At 36.4% G+C, this 20,899-nt stretch overlaps 1 protein-coding gene across 1 annotated transcript in view; it reads right to left on the bottom strand.

Annotated features, from left to right (window-relative positions):
* The window catches only part of PRR16 (proline rich 16), a 237,739-nt gene that overhangs the window by 63,147 nt on the left and 153,693 nt on the right, over positions 1 to 20,899 (bottom strand). The window contains exon 3 of the transcript XR_005255525.1: positions 4,176 to 4,238. The gene's annotated coding sequence lies outside the window, so the exon portion shown is untranslated. The remainder of the gene's footprint in view (positions 1 to 4,175; positions 4,239 to 20,899) is intronic.

Raw genomic sequence — 20,899 nt, 5'->3', positions numbered from 1 at the left:
CCGCCCTCGCTCCTGTCCGGCCTCCCTGTGTCCCTATCCACCGCCCTGCCCCTTCGCCCCCCGCGTCCTCGCCTGGGCTGCACGCATTCAACCCTGCCGCCCCGGTCCAGCCGGTCGCCGCGGCTCTGTCCAGTGTCCCGGACCTCCTGTCCGCTCACGGCGTGTCCGCCTGAGGAGCCGCGGCTCTCCAGGGGCTCTCCAGCCCGGGCGCCGGCAGCAGAGTGCGCACCCCCGGCCCGGCCACAGGCAGCGCTCCCTGATCCCTGGTGGTAACGCGCTGCTTTGCCCTCTGTCCTCTCTCTCTGTCTTCCCTCTCCCGCAGTCGTTTTCCATTTTCCTTCATTGTTTTCTGCCTCTTTCTTCTCTCTAGCCCTCTTTCTTCTGGGCAACTCCTTCTCCTTCTCGTTTTTTTAACCAATAAATGGTTCTCAGATACAGCTTTTGCCTCGTTTGGTTTAATTTTGTTCCTGACCATCCATTATTGAAAGAACTGATCGCTGTTCCCCACACTGGAATGCGGCACCACAGCAAGACTTCAGTGAGGCCACAATAGTCCACCATTAACCTCAGCCTCCGCTAGAATTTTTCACTGAATTTTTTTCACTTTTCTATATGGGACTACTGAAGACTGAGCAAGTCCTGCTGATTATTTTGTCTTGCCTTCATGCTTGACAGGAACATCCTCCAGAGACTGCAAATGGTTGCCTATTTTTTTTTATTTTCTCTGTCAATTTCATAGTCCCCAGGAAAAGACATAAATTTTATGGATCCATCAACCTCCATGTCCACTGGTTCCTTTTCACTACTCGTAGGACTACTGAAGTTCAGGTTTGGGTCCCTGTCTTAACTGATGTTCTTAGTTGTAGTTTGGATCACTTTCTTTGTCTAGGCATCTTCAGAGGCAGTCTGGGTCTTTATCTTAACTATCCACTCCGATAATACTGAATTGTGGCTCAATAGACCTGGGCAAAGCCTCAAAGTGGTGCTAGAACTTGCTGGGTTTTGTTGGGGAAGGCAAAATACCCTTCTACCAGGAAGTGCATTAATTAATTGAGATTATTTGCTTGGGTCAGATATCAAATCCCAGTCTATGTAAGGCGCTAACTGCCTGAAACACCCACCCAAATACTTCCACACACCCTGTCACACAGGGACCACCTGCCTAATGGCATGTTTTGCTTTCATCTCTCCCCAAAACTGTGCCCTCTTCTACCAGGATGACATTGGATTCAGGAACCTGACAAGAAGCTGTCAGTGTTAATAATATTAAACAACTTGTCTGAAAGTGATCAAGGGCCTCAGGAGCCTGAGCATCAAAAAGGCCCACACGAATCCTGAATTAGGAGAAGGATACGTGCTCTCATCCTGCCCACAACCAAGCTACCCCAGCACAGCTAGGCATCAATGACAGGGCATTGTTTCTATGAGTGTGTTTCCAACCTCAGCAAAATAAAGAGCTGAGCAGTGCAGCAATTAAACTCTCACACAAGTGACCCTCACACAAGTCTGCAAATTAATAACTATTATATTTACAAATTCAAAACTCCCTCACTTTGAGTGCCAGGAAAGGACTGTGGTGGGTTCACCTTGGAAGGCCACCAGGTGTCCACCAGGACAATTTCGAACTCCCCCTCCTAAGCAGGACATGGGGGAGAAAAAAGATGAAAAACACATGGATTCCAATGAAGGCAGTATAAGGAGAAAAAGCAAAGGATGTGCATGGAAACAAAGCAAAACAGCAAGATGTATTCTCTATTTCCATTTAGCTGGTGATGTCCAACCTGGGAATTAGGGCTCCAATACATGTAGCAATTGCTTCTGAAGATAATCACCTCAATAAGAAACACCTCCCTCTCTCCTTGTCTCTTGTGTCTTCTTTCTGACCTCAACACCATATGGCATGCAACATCCCTTTGGTGCCCTCCAAGTCTCTTTCTCACACCCAGCCTACCAGCCTTGGTGAGGTTTCAACAGACAGAATGGATGCTGTGCAGGCACAGCTCAGTAGTTGCCCATATACTGGTGTGTCATTTGCAGCATTCTTGCTGCAAATACAAGTGACAGTACAAATAAGGCTTGCTAAGGGGAAAGTTAACTCCATCCCAGTGAGATCCTCTAAACTTTTAAAACTTAGAGCTCCTATGAGTTGACAATTTTCCATATAAAGTTAACATCCTAATCGGCTTGTAGAAAAATACTTTCTTTTTTAAATTTTTTTTTTAATTTAGTCTTTTTTACCTTAAACACATGCATCCTAGTGGTATGGTAAATGTTTTTATCACAATATAATTTAAAGCAGCCTTAATAGCAACATAGCAGCAACTACAGCCAGCTGTTCCCTGATGTCTTTATAATAGCTAATGAAATTTCTCACCAACATGAATTTTACAACAGCATTACATATCTTGCTTGCTTTTCCAATTAGCTTCATAAACTTATTCTCACATGGGGAAATTACTAGTGAACTAGAATGAGGTTTTAGGCATCTTTCTTTGTTGCTGTTTGTTGAGTCATGGCTATCTGTTCATCCAAAAAGTTGAAGATTTCCAAGTTTTCATCCGTAATTTTCTGCTTTCCTTTCCACACTGGCAAATCTCACCCATGTTTTAATGTCATTTTACTATTTTTAAAATATAATTAATTGTTGTGTAATATCAAAGACGTGTTTTCCTTCGTGTAGGTGTGTATGCATATCACTCATTCTTTGCCCATCCTCACTCTAAGCAACATTCAACTCTCAGTTTGTTAAATTAGTAATCTTCTTGTGTTGCTGTAATTGTCAATATATTGCATATAGTAAGTTCTTGTTAGGTAGAATACAGGAAATGTTAGCATTTTAATGATTATTTCCTATTGCTATACAATATATTTTTCTTTAAGATAAACTTTCTTCTAACAGTAAAACTCTCTTAAGTTGGTAAAGAAACAATAATCAATTTTCTGATCAATCAATTTTCAAATTAGCAGGATGTTTTAAATGAAGCACTTGACATTGCTGCCACTCACTTGAATGCACACATATTTGATATCCTTTGATGCTAAAATTATCAACAGAGTTAAATATAAGTTTCTTACATAGCAACTGGGTTGCTACTGTCTCCAGTCATTCTATCCAAATGGAGATATGAAGAGATATCTGATACACAACATATAAAATCAACTTTTTAAATTGCCAATTATGCGATATTTATTGTCAATTATAAGAACTCCTTATGACTCTTGTTATCTTATTGAAACTGCAAGCATTAGAAAGAAACAAGAAAATAAATGGTTCTCATAAAATTCCTTACCACATTAGCTTGGTAGGTTTGCAACAATCTAAGCACATACAGCACTGGAGATTTACACTTTACATTTGTACACTACTGAGAACACATCCACACACACCTGCATGAACCATTGATTTAACTCCTTTATTGTTAGTGTGAATTGGCTTCCTCCCTCTGCCTCCAAGGATGCCAATTCTCATGTAGTAATGAATTCCAATACTCTACAAAATCAAATTCTTTTTATGGTTCAAGATGTGCCATAAATTTTTCTCATTTTTGATGCTTTATTATTTTTGCTGACAAAAATACTTGTGATAAAATCAGGCGTATTTTTTACTTCCACTATGCCCATAAATAATTTTTTTTAATGTCTCATAATAGGTGTCTTTAATGGTATTTACTTTAAACAATGCAGACCTCTCAGGTACCTCAAGAGAGTTCAATGGTCTCACTGTGTGGAGAAAAAACACAGCAGTGTTTTTGTGAGTGTACTTAGCCAGGACCTTTTTTCTGATCATATATTGGCCTTACTAGTATGATTGAAATTAAGGAATAGACAACAAAATAATGTTCAAATACTATAATCCATATTTACTTGTTGGCTTTACACTTAATTAAAAGGAACAAAAGCTTTGAAAATGAAATTATAATTTCCCCAAAGCATATGGTTTGCATATATTTTAATAATGGAAAGGAAAAAAAGGCTTCAGGTAGGTTTTGGTCAGTCAAGTCAACGACTTGTCAATTCAAAATTATATCTGAAAGAGATAGGAATGGTTCCATTCTTAGTGAATTTCAATACAGCAAGTCAGTAGCAGCAGGAGTAATAATTGTAATCTTAATGTTAGAATCAATACAGAAGGACCTTTTACACTGAATGAAAGAGGATGTCAGTTTTTATCTTACCATAGTCCATTATGGCGAGGGGAACACTGAACCAGATCGGGAAGGTCTACTCTTTGATGCCTTCTGGAAAAAAAAAAAAAAAAAAAAGTAAAATAGAAAAAAAGAAAAAAGAAAAAAGAAAAAAGAAAAAAGAAAAAAAGGAAAAAGAACCCACACATAGCCCCCAAACAACCAAACAAACACAAAAAAGCAAAACAAATCCCTGACCCTGAAATAAACCCAAATAACTTAACACACCCCCAAAAAGAAAATAGAAAAGCCAGAACCAAAATCCCAAAAAACCCAAACTCAATCTATTTTATTCCAGAGTATGAAATAATTAAAGATTATGAATTTTCTCTATAAGTGCAACAAGTGTTGAAGTAGTGTGAAGCTGTGATTTTCACAGGAAGTGTTAAGTCAGAGAGCAGTTGAGGGGGGTTTAGTATAGATGCTAGTAGCATTATAACATTTTTAAAAACAGGGTGCTGAATATCAGTAGTGTTGCAGGGCTGAAACTAACACTTCAGCTCTGTCATTTTCTTGGAATAACTTCTTGTAGTTCCTTCTGGCAAGTAATAACTTGCTGGTTTAAAATCTAAAGCCTGACAAAATCAATGGTTAATCAAATGTTTAAGATAAATGTTACTTCATTTACTTTGGATCTAGACTTAGCAGATCCTTCATCTTAATATATTGCTTCAAATTTTCAATTACTACAGTATGTTTCATTCACTACAGTATCATTCTTATAACAAAGTCCACCGTAAATCCTAATTCTCAGTATTATTTGTCTTTCACAATCCAATCACTGCCTAAGTTAAATAAATAAACAATAGAAAAAAATAATAATGGAACTAAGAGGTAAAAAAATGAGAAAATGTTTCTTGAAAAGATAAATGTGGTACAGAGACAGATAACTTCCCTCCATTTCAACTGCTGAAATACAGCCCAATGCTTAGTTAATGTATTCTAGACAGCACTCAGTCTTTGTTAAGGTAAACTGGTTTCTCTTAACATAAAGGCAGTAAGAGAAGCAGAAAATAATAGAAAACTATAAAATACATTGGTGACCTTATTGTGTCAAAAATTAATTAAAAATAAATTAGTATAAAAAGATATTACATTTCCTTTCAAACATAATTTTGATATTATGAAATTCACTATGCCTGTGTTGATACCTGCAACTGTTTGCTCTGATAAACACAAATTAGCTATAGACACCCCCCTTAATAAGCAGAATTACATACTTTTACAAAAGCATTGCCATATTTTTTAATTTATTTCTTCTTTTATAAGTACATGAGATATGAATAATAGTTAGATTACCCACTGCTGAAGCAGGCAATATTTCCATGAGAACAGGGAATGTCCTATGTTTAATGTGTATTAATTTCCTTCCTGCAATATTCCTTATTGGTAACTTGAGCAGCAGATCTCAGTTTAATCTTCAAGCTGCTGAAGGTTTTCATTTTAGACTTTCCTCTGCACATCTTCATAAACGTAAATCCTAAGGGACCAATGCAAAGCACCATTTTATATCTAGGGTGAGGGACCGATCCTTCTGCTATTTATTCAGTAGCAGAGCCAAACTCAAAAATAAGGGACAATGGTTTTGAGGCTAATAGTGAGTATTGTTTTATTTGAAATAATACCGTAGGTTACCAAGCCATACACTTGATGCTTTCATTGATAGTGTTTGAGTCAGCCCTACTCCTGAAAATTATTTTCTGAAAGAACACCCTTTGTCATTGTTTTCAGTGAGGTAAAAGACATAAAATAATCAGAAAGTTTCTGAGAGACACTTGGTGAAAAATTACTCTTTATATCTGTACAATGAGTTCTAGGCAGCTTAGTCTGTTGATTCTTATAAATAATTTTCTTTTTAAAAATACCCAAACAAACCCCAGTAAAAAACCTCACAACCAGACAAACCAAAACCAGCAACAAAACCAAAACCCACAAAAAAGCCCCAAACAAAAACCCTCAAAGCTAAAACCCCTACAAGATAATGGAAACTTCCCCCTACAAATTCCAGCTAAGACCTTTCCATTATTTCCCATGATAGGCAGATGTAATTTTTAAGGGTTCTCATTGAACATTATCTGTAATGTAAGTCAGTACACTAAAGAACCCTCTAGTGATTCAGCCTGTGTTACTCCTTCATCACATTCTGCTCCTTATCAGACAGTCTGTTGCTGTTTATACTGAATATGGGGGGAATCTTTTATGGGGGTATTCAGTTAACAGCTAAAGCAGCTGAAAAGAAACCTTACAACAAAGAAAATCAAGCAAACCTTATGGTAAAGTAAATGAAGTTTTACTTTAAACCCATTTTACTTTAAATTGGTAGATCTAGAATGTTAAGATGAAAGAAGTTAATTAATGGGATAGTTGATTTATTTTTCACAAAGAAGAAATGACAGGTGCTTCTCAATATTTCACAAGCAGCACACTGATCTTTGAAGTCTGTGATTTTGAGATTGTACTTATATTGATTGTAATAAAGGAATAATAGAGGAAGTACATCTGACTCATAATGCTGAAAGCTTCACTGTGTAGTAGTCATAGATAATAGAATTATAAGATCATAAAAATGCTCTTTGGTTGTTTTGGAGATCACCTAGCCCAAACTTCCACCTGAAGACTAACAGCCAACACAGATCAAATAAGCCATAGTTTTGTCAAGATAAATATTTATAACTTTCAATCTGCCCTATCCCTGTTAGGAGGTTGCCCATAAATTTCCATGTGCATTTGGGCGCTAACCAGTCCACTAATAATTGAATTAATGATGACCCTTTGAGCCCAGTGACCAGTTACATTCCAGCCTAAGAATAGTCCATTCCCCCAGCCTCTATTTTCTCCAGTGAGAGGTCTGTGAAAATGGTGTCGAAAGCCTGACTAAGCTTATGATGTCTCCTGTCTTCCTGCCTATGTAAGCAGTCACAGAGCACAGCCAGGCTGGTCAAACATGGTAAAGCCTCTGTGATTGTTCATGATTACATTATTGTCTTTTGTGTGGCTGAAAAAAAATAAATTTACAAAGCAGTGTACACTGTAATTCTCCTGTGGGGGATTGATTGATTCCTGCTTTGGTTGTTTGTTATTGCCTTAAGTAAGCATATTCAAAGTTATTTTTTTTTAAAGAGAAGGCTCAGGACAATGGCATTTTAAAGCTGGTTACAGAGGATATTTAATCAGGCAGTGTATAAGGGAAAGGAAGATTATTTGCAGACAGCAAAAGCCTAGAATTTCTAGTACACAGAGGCTAATCACTCATAAAATATCTTTAAGTTTTTTTTTCTATATAAATTAAAAACACTGAAAAATACCAACTGAGTAAAAATGATTGTGAGTGCCAATACTGATTCCTATGTTAATCTTAATTACTCACCAGGTAACAAGATTTTGAAAATAAATCTCTGACCATCTTACAGCAATTTATTCTGAAGTTCTGCTGTACAAAGAGGCTGAGTCATTGGTTTTCAGCACATTACTTCACAGAGTAGGAAAAAAGTATTGGGACATTCTCATGTCAGCCAGAGGTTATTTATCCCTTCTGTATGGCACAGCTGGCTCAAATATGCAGGCATGAGAAACAGTTGTTATGTCCTAGACAGGGTCATAAACCAACCCCTGACGTGCCCCCATACTCATTTCTGGGGCCTCTGGCAATCACCAGAGGACTTTGTATGCTCCATTGTGTTGCAACAGACAGTGTGAAACTCTTCCCACAGAGGAGGTATTTGGCATTCCCACCTGAACCTGAATATATATTAACCAATAACCAATTGAAATCTTTGTTTTGGGGGTTCCGCAACCCCTGACAGATGAGGACTGAAACCATGACTTTAATCAATGAACATTGAAATTACAATAAGTGAGTCTTGTTGCTGGGTTCACAGGTAGCAATATTTTTCCTCTCCAGTATCTACTCTTGTGTTTTCTTTTTCTTCTTTTCCTTAACTTACGTGTTTCCTTAAGGGATATTTTTATACTTTTTTATTGCTGTATTTTTACAGATATAAAAAAAATGTCTCCATACCCCCCTTCCATTGCAATAAAATTGCTCTAAAATAAACTTTCCATATATATATATATACACATACACACACACACACACCAACTGGGGTCTGGGGTCATTTCACTGTAATCTGCTCAAATGCATCTACTAACAAGAACCTCAGTTATGCCAACTCAGGGGTGGGCTGTAACACCTGGGGAAGTGGTTGAATCATTATCTGTGGAGATATTTGAAAGGCATGCAGAGGTGGCACTTGGGGACTTAGTTTTGTGGTGGACTTGACAGGATGAAGTAAGTGGAGTCACTTATTTTATTATAACTGCTGTTCCAACCTAAATGATTCCATGACTTTATGAGAGGAGCCCTTAACAGATTCCAACACCAATTGATGTTTTTTAACATTTATTATGATCAGTGTGGGTGGGAAACTGCCTTGCTTTAATGGTGCTGCTGGACACAGCCTGCACATGAGCCTTGTGCTGTTGCAGGAGCAAAGACAAATCTGTCTTGGGAGGCATCTCCAGGATCATTAGTGGCAGAGACAGAGACATTGTCATGCCACTTAGTGCCAGTCAGGCCAGACCCAGGGCACTGTGCCAAGTTCTGGTCCCTATAGTTTAAAGGTTGTGGGCTGTCTGGAAAGGATCCAAAAGAGGGCCATGGAAATGGTAAGAGTTCACAGAACCTGTCCTGTGCGGAAAGACTGAAGCACTTATGTCTCCACTACCTGGAGAAGATGGGACTGCAGGGGACCTAATCACAGTACTCCAGTACTTAAATGACAGCTTAAAAGAGGATGGAGGCTCTCTCTTCACAAGTGCCACACGGAGAGGACAAGGGATGGATATAAGCTGAAGCAGGAGAGGTTTCACACTGACAGAAAAACCATTTTCTTTTTATTGTGAGAATGTTTATTCACTGCAACCACCTCCTCTGGGACATGGTAAAGTCCCTATTTCTGAAGATTTTCAAGATACAAATAAAGAGGGTGGTAGATATTTTAATATGCGTTCCCTTTCCTGCAAAAGCCTGGGCTGGAAGACCTTTGGAGGTCCCTTCCCACCTGGCATATTCTGTGATTCTATGAATAAGTATCAGAAAATACTTCTTAGACTTCCAGACTTATTCAGTGCCATAATCCCTTTCTATTTCTTTTAATTCAAAAGCAGTTAAAACCATATGCTCAACAAGCAAAACTATTAGGTAATTGTTCTGTGCTTATAAAGCAATTAGTGAGAATTAATCCTACAATGTGTTAAACAGCCCACAAGTAACAAGACTGTTGAAAGAAAAAAAAGTAATTTCTAGCCTTGTAAATATTCTTCTTTAAATAAACGGTTTTATATTCTGCAAGTCATGTCATATAAATACTTTACTGTCTGATGATGCATGCAAATAAGGGCAAACAAGTCTATCACAATTGTCCATGGTTGTCATTTTAAAATATATTAATTAAAAGAGAATTATAAGCAGTCTAAATGAAAATTACTCTGTTGTTTTGAGGAACTAAAAAATGAGTTCCAGACTTGCCTGGACTCCAACTTCCTAATCATCAGGTCTGCTTCAGTGCTGTTTTTAATTTTAAGCACAACAGTGAACAGCTAGAGCTTGATATGGATATAGCAAGCTTCTCTTTTTCCTGTGAACAAATTATAAAGTTTGGCATAAGGTCAGGGCAAAGGGACTCATTCTGAGGTGAGACCAAAGTGGCAAGGAACACATCATCATCTCTATTATTTTTCTTGTGTGTGTGTGTGTTTGTATAGTTCTGGTCTTCAACTTTTGATTACATGTAGGAAATATTTGGTAAGGATAGGACCCATTATAAAATTACTACTCCAGTCTCTTTGAAGTCAAGAATTGTATCTGAAATCTTGACTTGATTCCACCTTTATGTTTCACCTACTAAAACTAATTAAAAATTGTTAACTGCTCATGTCTAAAAATAAAAATGATATAATTATCTTCATTATCTATGTCACCTTTAAGGAAAAATAAGTGAAAGCATGCTAAAAGATAGTGAATTGCTCCACAAACATTCTTATCTAGTATGTCTCAACACACAATCTCTTCTGTGAGCCATGCCTTGACTCTTAACAGCTAGAATTGTCATTGGAAAAAGAAGGAACTCAAAAATTGATTAGAGACTTATCATTTGCTTTAAGAAAAATGTAATAAGATTTGCATGTTGTTTCAGTATTCTTACTAATAGCATGCCCACTGTTTAACTCTTATATAATTTCTGCTGCTGCACTGTAGATCTTCTTCTTCTTGCTCTCTCATCTTGGGAGTCCATGGGGAGTTTAAAGCTAACAGTGAAAATTTTTTGTGAATTTTATATAGTTTTATTTTTGTTCAATTATCACTTTGATTTTTTTTCTTTAAAAAGATTTATAGGCTACCAATTTTTCTTTCAAGTTTCTATGGCTATTTTTATTCATATCCTACTAACACTCTTTCCTTGTTTCTGCTTGATGATTGCAGGAAAAAAGGAAAGGATTTCCCTGCTCCCAGAAAAATTTTATCAACTTCATGAAAGAGTAAAAGGATTTTCCTCTATAGTCACAATAGTAGAAATGTATAATTTTGCTTCCTTGTCATTTACTGACAGGATATATGCAGTTGTATAGTATGGGGAACGCATTCCTGATGTTAAAAATACTGTCTTTCTGGTAATGCAGAGTGGGTGTTTATAAGGATAATGATTTGCGGGAAACATAAAACTTCTAAAGTAGAATGGGGTAAAATTCTTAAGTATCTTCTACAGGAAGCTACTTCACAGCTATTATAAAGAAATTTTTAAAAGGTCGCAGAGAAAAAATGCTAAACTGTACTATTCTAGTTAGAAAAAAATTTTTGAGGGTTGTAATAATGGGTAGCTCCTCTGAATAATAATAGTTGCTGCTTTCCACAGATATTTATGGCTTTTTAGGAGAGGAAAAAAGAACAAAAAATAGCCATTTCAAACTAACTCTGGTTCACTTTTATGACTTTATTAACATTGCTGCTATAAAATGTTATTTTATGTGCCTATATATATATATATATATATATATATATATATAAAATATACAACCATATTTGTACCACAAATAAAATACTTTTAGTTGCTTAAACAAATTGGTTATTCACATTGATTAATTTTAGAATTAGTTTCAGATATTTATGAAGAAATATATACTGACCTAGAAAAATGCATTGTATTCATTCCAGGCAAATTTTATAGCACTTTCACTACTGCTTATGCAGTGGTTGTGGAATCCAGGATAGCCATATGTTCTTTTTTTCTATGCTTGTGCTTTTGCAAGATTCACGTTCAGACAAAGATAGCTCAATAACTCTTCCATATCATTCTTTCTCATTGATAAAAATTAACAAAAAAACAAAAAAACAAAAAAAAAGAGAAAGATTATTTAGCAGGAGTGATGCATCAGATAAAATTCAATGTATTCTTTAAGAATGTTTTAGTCAACTTTATTGGGTTTTGGTTTAAGTTTTATTTACTTGTCTTTGCGATGCAGACACCACATCTGCCTAATATCAAAAGAACACATATGAATAATATTTTCCATTATTAATTAATCTTGAATTGGTGTGGCACAGGACACAGCTAGAGAGTGAAGGTGGTATTTATTTCACAATAAAACTAGTGAGCTCTAACTTCCTGCTGCTGTATTTAAGCAAATAAGCCACGCTAATTCTACAGTCAAATTGATAACTCTTCAAAGCATGATGCTACTGGAAAACAAACAAGAAGGCAAAAAAAAAAAAAGAGAAAATATTTTTTAATTGACATAAAAAGTTATGTTACTAAGGGCTCTTTGGAGAAAACTAATGGAATGAAAATTGGCAAACAGTATTGTGCCTCACTGCTCTGTATCAGCCAAGGTAACTATTATTCCTTCCATCAGCCATTTCTATATTTGCCAATGCAGATTAATATTTTTACTTTTTTTTAACAGAAAAAGATTTTCACGATTCATGCAAGTTGACCAAGATGTCAGAGAATATAGGGTATCTGAACTTTCACAAAAGTTCATGAGATTTTAAACAGCAAAATTTCTCTCCATAAGTCCATTTTACATAATATAAACTCAAAGCAGAGTAAGGTGAAGGAAAAATGATCTCCCGTCAGACAAGTCTTTATACTGTTTGTTAATGCAAATCTCATGAGACATCATATTATATATGGGTCATGCAAGCTAAGCTAGTCTCACCACCATTTTTGTCTTGGATTCCCAAATACACATTGATACATGACTGTCTCATACTTTTGTTTGGTGCATCTCTGAAAAAAATAATAATAAAGAAAAAAATCTTCTCTCTGAAATGAAAGATCTATGTCAGTGCATATTTGCAGTCACACATTTAACACTTCAGTGTGGTCTCATGCATGCCTGAAGCAAATTAAAATCAAATTATGTCACTTCTGATTTTTAGATATCTCCTCTCAAAAAGCTGCAGGCATGCTGTTTCTGTAACACCAGTCCTTAACACCCATGTGTGAAAGTTTGTTTACCTACCATCAGTGCAATTGCACAGCCTACAACTGGTCCTTATTAAGCACCTTGAGCACTCAGTACAGTTGATAACTGAAGGCCTGCTACTCAACCCAAAGTTTGCACACTTTTTCCTCTCTGTGAACTCTCTAGGGATGTTGAGAGTCTGAACTCAAAAGGAAGAAAATGCAAATAAAACTAAAACAGATCAGATCTATATATTAAAAAAAATATCTTGAAACGTTGCATTAATTTGTTGTTGATAAATATGCAGGTTCACACTTGCTATTTATCTCGGGCAGAAGAAATAAGAAGATGTTGTTTTTCCAGGCTTTTTGTTCAGCCTTGTCAATGAAATATAGTAAGAGCTTGCTTGAGTATTTTCTTGGCATACATTTCATCACTGATTTTTTTTATTAGGTCCAGCTGCACATTTCTGACCAAGAAAAGAAGGGAAGAAAGCATCTTATATGGTTATAGGAAGATGTTTTGGATGCTTAGATACAGGTGATATTCAACACACAGTATGCTTTGAAATAGTAAATATTAAGTCCTCTTACTCTGTGCTGTTCTTGTGCAATGACTTTTAGAGCAGATCTTGCGCTTTAAAGTGTGTGTGCATAAATACTGATTTTTTTTTTTTGAAATGTGCCTCTAAGGAACCATTGGCCTTTTTGGCGGTGCTTTGCAAGTGTAAAAAACTAAAGTCAGCCTCAGGGCCTCTCTGAATAAATAGCTTTTATTCAGCCTCTGGGATAGTGGGAAGGAATAGATGTTATACTGAAATGTGAAGAGCATTGGCCCACTTTGCTGTACTTCAGTTTGTAGACACTAATTGAGCTGAGCCAATTGACGTTGTGAGTCTTGATCTGCCCTATTTGGCGCACTTAGTGTGTTTTCTCGCTAAGTGTCTTACACTGGGCACATGGGAGCTGTTTATCCTCCCAGATGATAAGCATGGCCAGGCTGATCTCAGCACAGACATCACCAGTGCTCTCCATTCACCCAGCAGCTGAAATGCCTGCACAGTCCTGTGACCCACCTATATGAACCATGCCTTTTTACCGTCTCTGCTCAAATCTTTCCACACCTGTGTGCACTGAATTACAACTGCACCCTTATTCAGCCAGGTACCTCAGCCCCAGCAAAATCACATAGTAATAAGAGCAAAATTAACTTGTTTTTTCTGTTATACTTATTTACTTATGTTTTTATCTTTAACTTCATTGCTATGACCACTGGTAGTATACAACACAAATTGCACACAAAGAAGACATTTCCACTTCCTTTAATTTTTATTTATATTAACATTGGAGTTTTCATGTCTGTTATAAAGCTAACAAAACTGGTCTGAATTTTGCTATCTCTGGTCTGGTGAGTGAACTATGATGTGCCATTTTTTGTTTTGCAATGTGAGTAGCACTGTGGACAGCTGAACATTTTGCACTTAGTTAGTAAGTTACACTTAGTAGTTTACTTAGTTTACAAACTTTCTTTCATTATTATTATAATGTATAATCCAAACTCACATTGAAACAAGGGAGATTTCTTCTGCCTGTCCCACAGTCTGAGAAATGAGACTTTTTTTCCTTACCAAAAAAAATGAACATCCAGAGAACGATAGGCTATATTTCAGGAGATTAAGTAAAGATTCTGAATTAAGTAAAGATTCTGAATTAATGTGTTAAATCTACTGAAATGATATCCTCTTTCCTTACATAAAAAGCTAAATCACAATAAATGGACTGGAATACACTAGATTTTCTCTTAGGAAGCTCTTCTTAACTGACCCTGAAAATACAAGTAGTTACTCTCCTTCCTATTGCCATAAAACAGAATGTGTAAAAATACACTCAGCCATGTTATATTTTGAGTCAAGTCTTTGCCAATTCATTAATATAAGGCTCTGGCTTGTAGTTTCTTGGCTCAGTCTTCTTGAGAGGGCAGGAAGACTAAAGGACAGAGAAAAAACAGTTTAGTAAATTCAATTTATGTCCCATACTGATGGCCAACATATAAAATTCTCCAGTTGTTTGAGTTATTTTTGGATGAGGGAACTTCACACCCAAAGGACTTTTGCCAGTTCACAGTTAAGGGGTGACTATGAGTATTAAACATTTTTGTGCAACTTTTCAGGTTTCATCAGACCTTACTTTATAGTGTAATGCTTTTGTAGACATACTGCATAGATTTTTTTGAGTCACACAATGAATTTTCATTATTTCAGTGAAAATTAGGCCCAAATGAAGATTTGAGCCTCGGAGCCTTAATATATCCTGCCCCTGACTTTTATTTTTATTTATTTTGGGGACTTACACCTAAAATTATATGCCTTTCTGTCATACAAGGTCATATAGTGTCCATCAGGCTCTGAATTTAATACAACTCAGCTATTCACAGATAACCAGATAATGAAACAGGCAAAGTGAAGCTATGCCTTTGCAAGGAGAGCAGACCAAATGTTTGAAGGAGTCGTCATATGCCATACCCAAGACATGCATGTGTGTGTGTGAGAAAAAGAAGGGAAATAGGCCAAAAGAGCAGGGTTGGGCTATGCCTTCCTTTCTGAGTCTAAATCATTATAACCAGGCAATTCAGTGACTCAGTTTTCTCTCTGTATTTGGTAGAACCGGAAGAGGATTTCATACTAATTTTTTTTTCTCCACACTTTAACTGTTTTAAGTGACAATTTTCTTGGAATAAATGCTTGGGAGATCATTTGCATGCAGAGTAAATAGTATAGCCAAATATCAAGGCTGGGTTCTCAGCTTGCTTTAATTTTACTACAGGATTTGAATTTATCTTTGTCTTGATGATGCTACTACTAGAGCTAGCTGTGAGGGGAAAAAAAATAAGGATTTTGTTGCACTGTTGTGGCGTATGGCTTTAAAAGATATATTAAAGCAAAATTATTTTTTCCTCTGTATGTTGTTTAGACAGAATTTAGACAGAAGAGAACCTTACTCTTGACAGACTCAGGAAACACTCCTAATGGTCTGACTTCTTTCAGATTTCTGTTGTTTAAAGTCAATGACATGTTCTTACAACTGAATTAACTTACAAACATACACAATTTAATCCATTGCTTTCAGAGTGTTTTAGTACATCTAAAGAAGATGAGATATCACACACCCACTTGAGCTCTTCTGTGTAAAGTCCAAAATCAGCACTACTGTTTTATGTGTCATCACTGAAAGCCTCTATAACTTCAGTTACCTTGCAGGAAGAACAAAGGTTCACTGTGAGCAAAGGTGATATTACTACAGATATCATCTTTTTTGTTACTTGGATTAAACTGTCTCATGTAGATAATGTGTGTTGGGAAAATGAATGCGTTTTCCTCAAATTCAGATCCTGAAATTTTACTCACCATAAAAGTATCTTTTTGGGAGTTAGGCGGCCACACCACATTCTCAATCACTATGCCACCACATCATAAACTAGATAAGCTTTTTAACAGGGCTTGTTGACTTTGGGATTGTTATTTTGGATACATTGGCTGAGATCAAAGTTATGTTGCAATAGATTTTGTAAATTACTCCATTAAAAAAACATTTCAGACCCATCCCCAGTAGACTGTTATGTATAATGTGGCTCACAGTGCTTGTAGTCCTACAGACAGATATGGCAGTGCTGAGATGAATTACATTTTTGCTTAGAAAACATGAGGTACTACAGCAATATTTACCCCAAGATGTCTCAAAAATAGGAGTTTCAGAAGTTGCAGTGTCTCCATATGAGAGGGAAGGGGCATTTTTCTAGAACTAACTCTGCTCTTCAGGACTGCTTGTTTGTTTGTTTTCCCCATGGTGCGTTTTTACCCTATTCTTTTGTGGGAGCTGATCCTCCCTGGTTGAAAGTAATTTTAGTTACTATTTTTATTTTAATTTTCATATAATTTACTCAGCCATGAGGAAAATAGGCTTTGCTTTTTAATCTATTATTCTGACTGCATGAAATATTTGATCCCCTATAACATTTGTTATGGCCAGAAAACACGATAAATGAGGATAAAGACTAAAGCCAGAATCCTGAGTGTCACAGATTTGATTGAAACAGCTTAATCCCCTTGCAGAGCATTAATGAAGATGTTAAAGAAATTTGGATGCAGAAAGCTGTTTCAATGAAATCTGTAGATGTTTCTGAGCTGAGCAGATTTTTAAGTATAAAGGAGAACAACAAAAAGGAAAAAAAAACCAAATAAACACTTCCAAAGAAATAGCAGAAAGGAGAATCAGAGGCAGAAGTTCAGAAAAGTTCTAGTGTATAAAAGGGAAGACAGCTTTCTGGACCATTAGAATCAGTCTCCCGTTATGGTGTTGTCACATATAGTCTACTTAAAAAATGTTATCCATTATCTTGCTATATGAGCACACAGGCTTAGGCTGTTCCAGCTTTTTTATACATAATTTTAATTTACTCTGAATTCTTATAACATGAGTCAATAAGAGGAAAATGGATTCTCTGAGGGTAGTGTGGAGACAGACAAAATTTTTAACAAACATGAAGCCAAAGGACTTCAATACAAGTTAAATGCCAGATTAATATTCACCCAGATGGTTTTGTTTTAATAAGGAATTGCTACTGTTTAACCTGTTTCAATGTGAAAATGGGAAATGCTTTGGTGCATGGAAATTATTGAAAAATTGAAAGAAGTGATGATCTGTAGGTATGAGAAATTTTCAATTAAAAAATATTAAAAATACTAATCTCACCATGAAAACAAGGGAGTGCCAACACACCTAGAACAAGATATTTTGGGAAAGACATGTAGCCCAGTTCAAGAATGAGCAGTCAGAACTACAAAAAGTTTGTACACAAAAACTAACTTGGATGAATAAGGTTACTAAGATAATATTCCAGAGCTAAAATATGCAAAAAACTTAAATGGCAAGTTGAATTTTCACTTAGCTTCTGGGGTATATATACATACATAACATACACTTTACAATTGAACTTTTTTTAAACTCTGTTTATCTGTACATGTTTTGCTTGATCTCAAATAAATATTTGGAACAAATCAACTCAATCAAAAATATACTTTGCAATTATTGTTGGACTTGGTTTTGTTTATGAGCTGCAAGCTTAGTTATTCACAAAGCTCAAGGAAACACATTTGGTCAATGATTCAGCTCAAAGAATTGTTTTTAGTATGTCACAATGCAGTTTTCTACAGTGGAATAGTTCTCCATTCCCTGCGTGTGATAAGAACTTACTTTTGTTTCTAGGAAAACTGAAGATGCAGCTGTCTTCAGGATTTTTAGTCCTAAAAAAAAATTCTTATACTTGTTTTTTCACCCACAACCAAAACACACCTGGGAAACTCTGTTAAAAAGTCCTGCCTATTTAAACAGCTAAGCCAAAACCAGGTATATTCCCCAAAATGTTAAAATTGGAGGTTAAAATTTCTGCAAGACCAACTTCAGCTTGTGGTCCACATATTGCTTTTTCAGGTTGCAAAATACACCAAATTGTCTATTTCTTCATTTCTTGAATGTTGCTCCTTGAAACAGTGTGTGAGTTTTTCTTTCACATATGGGATTTTAAACAAATGAAGCTGCCTTGATTTCACAGCTTGGGTTGCTCTGTGGCATCACATATTGATTAATAAAGACATAAAAATTTATATGGGCAGTTCCTGGTTTTTATCTGCCTGGGTTTTTTCCCGTCACAGTACTGGACTGTGCTTCCCCTCTCACCACAAAAAATGAAGACAGAGGCAGGCTTCTGAGAAAAATCACATGCTCAAAATCCCAGAAATTTGGAGACCTGTTGATGCCATCCCTTTGAAGTCAGCTCTCCAAAACACTGTGGCAGTGTTTTACAGGTCCCTGCCCATGGAAAGCAAGACAGGAAGAAAGGCTCTGCAATCCAGGTAACACCAGGAGATTCTGACAGCTGTTGGGAAACTGGTTGTACATTACAAGTCTCCTTACTCCCAGCTGAGGGAAGTTTTATAACAAATCCTGGCTGTATGCCAACCTCCCAGGAGAGACAGGATCCTGTGGGGATGGCACTGGGGATGCCAGTGTGATCCGTGTCCTGGCAAACAGCACACTGGGAATGTGCTGGGGCCCAGCTGGGATCACCTCCCTGCTGTTCGCCCTCAGCATCACTCACCATACACTTGGCAAATCCTGTTCACCTCTATTAGACACAAACAACCAATGTCTGGCTTTCAAAAATAAAGCTCTCCTGTATCAAAAGTGAAGAAAAAAAAAGTTCAGAGCTTTAGAATAAATTAGTTGTTATTTTCTGGACGCTACTGGGTCAATATGGGTTAGTTCAATGAGGAAACATAAGCTGGAGTTTTTTGAAATCATAGTAACCCATTTCTCAGCTGCTGCTGCCTTTTTAAATTTTTTTGGAAGTCTGCTTGGTATCATAACAGCAAGTTTTATCATATTTATATTTTATCTTTTCTTTTCCACAAAGCTTTGCAAAACTTCTAACACAAGCTCTTCTGTCAGTTCAGCAGTTATCTTCTTTAAAAATGGATCAGTCTTTGGTTTATTTAATATTAATCTAAACCTGTTTTATAGCCAGAATTTGTGTAAACTTTCAATGCATTTATTCATAATATATGCTTAGACACATTTTTCCATCACTTGAGACTAAATATTAATGTTTTAAATAATATCAAGATATAAAATGGTTGAAAACCAAACATAAGGAAAGCACTGACAAGGATTTGCTGGGACAGCAGTATGCTAAATAAATAAAGAACAAAGTGTGTGAGAGAAGAATTATGTGCCACAGTATCAGCTGCGAAAGGAGAGAAAACTAATTCAGTGCTGCCACAAGTGGAGAACAAGAACTGATGATATATGAAACAACAAATATGAGAACACAGCTAGTTTTCACCATAAGAAAGCTGGTGGTTTCTCCAGCGATTTGAGGGGGTCATGGGAGGAGACTGACTCTGTTACTGGTGTGATCGCAGAGTAAACTAAAACAACCAGTCCAAAAGTTAATATTTCATTTTCTTGCTTGCTTGCCAAGTCAGTTTTCTATTCTTCTGAGCTGAATCAAATTATTATGTGGTCAGATAAGTACCATGGAGGGGGTAAGGTGAGGTTGTCAGGTAGGAGAGAAGGAAACAGGAATGCACCTCAGTGGAGAAGAGACATTAATTTAGCCAAGTCATCTTATGAAAGTACACCCTCAGGGGTTTGCTTGCAAAACCTCTTTACAGAACAGCCAAATTTCTTCTGATATGCCTAGACCAATGAAGGGTGGGATTTGCACAAACATTGTGGGTTTGAACAGTAAAAGTTGCAGAATTTTAAATCCTGTACTCTTTTCTTTTGATAGTGGCAGAAGAGTTTTCTGAAAACAACCTGTGACAGAAAAATAGAGAGCTAGTACAGTTTTCTATAAACATTTTTACCCTTTAAGTGGAACAAACCCATCTGTATTGTGTATTTGCTGCCAAAGACTGCTACAAGAAAAATCCCCTTTGTCAAATTAAAAGATTTTATAAATATTATCACTTCTTCTATTCATTACTGTAGTACTCACTAGGAGCTGGTAAAACAGATTCATATTATTTTAATAACAGGTTCACACCTGAAACCAGAAAACTGTGTGTTAGTTGGATGTATGCCCTGATCTCTAAAGAAGAATCTTCTTCTTCCAGTCTTTACAAATTCCAGGGCTCTTCCTGGCCCAGCTTTACTTAAGGCATTCTCAGAATAGTCTGAGCTAGTAAGTCACACAGTTTGCATTTAACTTAAAAAAAATCCCTGGAATCCAGCAACGTCTTTGACTGGAGCACAGACCTGAGTCAGAGATGTAAGAGAGCTTCTTCTGACTGCTGTGAGCAGAGGCCAAGCTGCTGGAGGGACAAAGAGAAAACCCTCACAAAGCCTGGAAAAGCAAGCATGGAGAATGCTTGCTTTTCTCCATGCAAAGCAAGGAGAATCTGAGAGCTGAATAGATTATTTTTGTATACAGTTCCAGGATTTATTTAAAATATTTTGTATAACAAGAATAAACTATTTAATTTTTTGTCTGATTTTACACAATTATTTTTCAATGTTGTATTGCTGTCTTGGTTGTTATGTGACAGTAGTTATTTCATTTGAATGATACAAGACTTCATCTATATCTTAGTTTCCTTCTTGTAAATTTTTAATTATTGAAATAGAATTTAAAGGGGCCCTATTACCAACTTGTTTAGTTAAAAGCATGAAGCAACCTCTACTGAAATAATTTAT

This window comes from Motacilla alba, chromosome Z (assembly GCF_015832195.1).
Source record: "Motacilla alba alba isolate MOTALB_02 chromosome Z, Motacilla_alba_V1.0_pri, whole genome shotgun sequence".
NCBI classification, from domain to species: domain Eukaryota; kingdom Metazoa; phylum Chordata; class Aves; order Passeriformes; family Motacillidae; genus Motacilla; species Motacilla alba.
Note: the sequence above shows the minus strand (reverse complement) of the source record. Positions and strands in the feature narration are given on the sequence as shown.